This window comes from Pristiophorus japonicus, unplaced genomic scaffold (genome assembly GCF_044704955.1).
Source record: "Pristiophorus japonicus isolate sPriJap1 unplaced genomic scaffold, sPriJap1.hap1 HAP1_SCAFFOLD_147, whole genome shotgun sequence".
Taxonomy (NCBI): domain Eukaryota; kingdom Metazoa; phylum Chordata; class Chondrichthyes; family Pristiophoridae; genus Pristiophorus; species Pristiophorus japonicus.
The window spans coordinates 916,278-919,940 of NW_027251144.1; the positions used below are offsets into that span (position 1 = coordinate 916,278).

Below are 3,663 nucleotides of genomic sequence, written 5' to 3' on the forward strand. Positions count from 1 at the left end.
AGAATCAATATCCACCAGTTTCTTTAAACCCAATAACATAATTTATTTCTAATGGGCTGGATGGAGGAACATGATCCATGTAAAAAATTGTTATCGTTTTAATTGAACTGAATGCTCATAAAATATTGGAGTGGGAACTAATTGGATAACAGCACTGCTGGCAACATTTGCGGAATAGATTCGTGCAGCCAAAACGCACAATGACAACCTGGGACTGTGCGGCACCGAATACTCGGGGAAAAACAGTTAAACACTTCGTCCCTGGGTGGGCTCGAACCACCAACCTTTCGGTTAACAGCCGAACGCGCTAACCCATTGCGCCACAGAGACTGATGGACGTATAAGGTGCAAAACATCCCAAACCAGGGTGTCAGTCAGTTAAAGCTTCAGATTGCTCCGACCGGGATGGAACTTGTCCACTCTCAGTGGTACTTTTCACAAATAAATGGAGGGACATTCATTGTGGATGTGTGGAAGCAGTCTGGTCCCGCACACTGCAGACACTTCCATGTCACCGCCAACCAGCTCTCCCACAACCGGTGTGATCTACCTTCCAGCCTTCCGGTGCCTTGTCTGTGACAAAGTATTCTGATTGTCCCGAAGCCTGTATTTGGTTTGAATTCCTTTTCAGCTCCTGACTGCGGATATTCCTGTGATTAAACGGGAACTAAATGCTTACAGGGACAGTTGGATTCACCGTTTCTTTGCTTGGTGAAATTTCAAAGATTGAAAGCAACGCACATCAACCCCAAACGTCCCGTGAGATGGAAGCCCAGTTGCTGTTTCAAGCTTGAATGCAGGTACAAGCAGAACTTATTCAAAGAAAGTCCAAATCCCTGAGACGCCTGATTATTTGCACCAAACTCTTTGCAAAGAGTTGAGGTACATGTTTGGTGATCTGGGCACATCTTTCCCCAAACTACAACACTTCAAACATAACTCAATGGCTGTAAAGCGCTTTGGGGCGTCATGAGTTCCTGAAAGGCACTGCAGATATGCAAGTCCTTCTTTGCAAAAGTTCGATGCAATTTCAAAATATGCGAGCAATATCAGGGCTCCTCTGGGACCCCTCGTAAATTTCAATTAACAACTCCGAAGGGAAATCACAGCCCGAGACCAACGAGCCAACTGTTTGACAAACGTGAAGATAAGGTGTAACCATGATCAAAGCATTTTTTTGTGTGTCGCTATTCAGTACATAAGAACTTAAGAACTAGGAGCAGGAGTCGGCCATATGGCCCCTCGAGCCTGCTCCACCATTTAACATGACCATGGCTGATCCGATCATGGACTCAGGTCCACATCCCTGCCCGTTCCCCATAAGCCTTATTCCCTTATTAGTTAAGAAGCTATCTCTGTCTTAAATTTATTAAATGTCGTGGCTTTCTCAGCTCTCTGATGCAGTGAGTTCGACAGATTTACAACCCTCTGAGAGAAGAAATTCCTCCTCATCACAGATTTAAATGGGCAGCCCCTTATTCTGAGATTATGCCCCCTAGTTCTAGTCTCCCCTATCAGTGGAACCATCCCCTCTGCATCCACCTTATCAAGCTCCCTCATTACTTTATACGTTTCGATAAGATCACCTCTCATTCTTCTGAATTCCAATGAGTAGAGGCCCCACCTACTCAACCTTTTCTCATAAGTCAACCCGCTCATCTCCGGAGTCAACCCAGTGAACCTTCTCTGAACTGCCTCCAAAGCAAGTATATCCTTTCGTAAATATTGTAAGTGTTTGTGATCCTCGCCCAATTGCCAGACGGACGGTTTGAATCGCCCCCACCTTACGAAAGTTCTAGATCCGAGAATTATTATTCTGAGTGTAAATTAAATGAGTCACGGAAAGGGATGCTTCAGTGATAAATCATAGTATATTTATTTGGTCTAACATACAATGTCTAAAACATGCACTGCTAAACGAAATCACTGTCTCTGTGGAGAAACACGCAGTAATTCCCTGGTGGATTCTAACCCCACCCCTACCAATGAGTTACCCTCCCCAGAATAGCCCTGGAAAGCTTCACTTCTGAGAATACCCTGAGCCCTTACCCAGCTGGCCTGGGATATCTGGTTACTGGCTTGGGACACTCGCGACCATGTTCACCACCACCGCAGCCCGTTTCCTTGCTCAGCTCAGCTGTGGGAAGTCACTGCCTGGTCTACAGTCTCGGTGGCTTCTTCTGCAGTACTGCGGCCCCTTCCTCTGGTACATTTATCGGTGGAGCGAGAGCGAGAGGGAGAGGGGGCTCTCTCTAGACACAAGCTGCAAGCTGCAAGCTCCAAGCTTCACACCAAGCTCCAAGCTAAAAATAAAGTGGAAAGGACCCTGTCTTTCTGGGAGTCTTGCTGCCCCTATCTTTCCCGCCAATCTTTAAAACCCCTTTGTTTTTAAGCACGGGTACTTAGTCAGTGATGGGCCATCCCACCCATGCATTGGGCTGATGGCCCTTAGTCTGGGCATCTCTCTGAGCCTTTGTGTTGGGAAAGACCCAGCTCCTCCTTGGCTGGCCAGGCTGGTGGGTTCATTGTTCTGTGTCTCCTTCTGAGATGGAGGTGAGAAGTGCTTTTACAAATTAGAGTGGCTTTGTCAGTGGCCCCCCTTCCTGGCCGACAGCTCTTTTGTCAATGGATGACTGACAGCTCTTTTGTCCCAGCGAACTGCCATGCGGTCTCTGGAGTTTTAACAAAACCAGCTTTTTCACATATCTGCGCAGGGTGTTCACAGCACAGGGAAAATGGCCTCAGAAAAATAAAATCCACAAAATATTCTCGACTGAGTCCATTCTTTAAACAGAAACTTTGCGATGTCTTCATTACGCTCTGCTAATTATCGATCTTGTTACGTAAAAAGTGCGTTGGCATTGCAATGCATTAATGTAAAATTAATGAAAAGAAAATGCAATGTTTTGTCGAGTGCAAAACATGCAGTGCCTGCATTTCAAAAAGCATTGCTTTTATTCATCCTGCGGAATGCATATTGCACAGATAATCTCAGCACACATTGTGCAGGCAAAGGCAGCATTAGACAACAAAGTGATTTGTCCTCCGCTGATTTGTAGCAGATAACTGAAGGTTGAGCGCACAATTTGACAACTAGACTTGTAGATCAATCATCAATGAAAAAGGCAACAAAACTGCCCACCAGCACCAGGTGTCTTTCACTTGTTTGTCCCAAATTTTCAGCAGCTGGGACAACAAGAATTTAGGTTTGACCGAGATTTAAACTCAGATCGCTAGATTTAAAGTCAAGAGGGCTCACCATTACACCATGGACCAACTATTCCAAAACTTTTGAAACATACTTCGTCAAAGACAAGGCACTGGAAGGCTGGAAAGTAGATCACACCGGTTGTGGGAGAGCTGGTTGGTGGTGACATGGAAGTGTCTGCAGTATGCGGGACCAGACTGCTTCCACACATCCACAATGAATGTCCCACCCTTTACTTGGGAAAAGTACAACTGAGAGTGGATAAGTTCCATCCCGGTCGGAGCAATCTGAAGCTTTAACTGACTGACACCCTGGTTTTGCATGTCTTGCAGTGTGTATCTGTGTTTCAATGGTTCAGCGAATTCGGCTGGTAACTGAAAAGTGGGTAATCCAAACCCATCTCCGGGCAAAGCCTTTTAATGTTTTTCCCCGAGGATTCGGTGCCGCACAGTTCC

At 45.9% G+C, this 3,663-nt stretch overlaps 1 non-coding gene across 1 annotated transcript; it reads right to left on the bottom strand.

Annotated features, from left to right (window-relative positions):
* Positions 1–256: 256 nt before the first annotated feature.
* Positions 257–330, bottom strand: trnan-guu (transfer RNA asparagine (anticodon GUU)). Its single transcript has one exon. It is a non-coding gene; the product is annotated as a tRNA-Asn (tRNA).
* Positions 331–3,663: the final 3,333 nt, after the last annotated feature.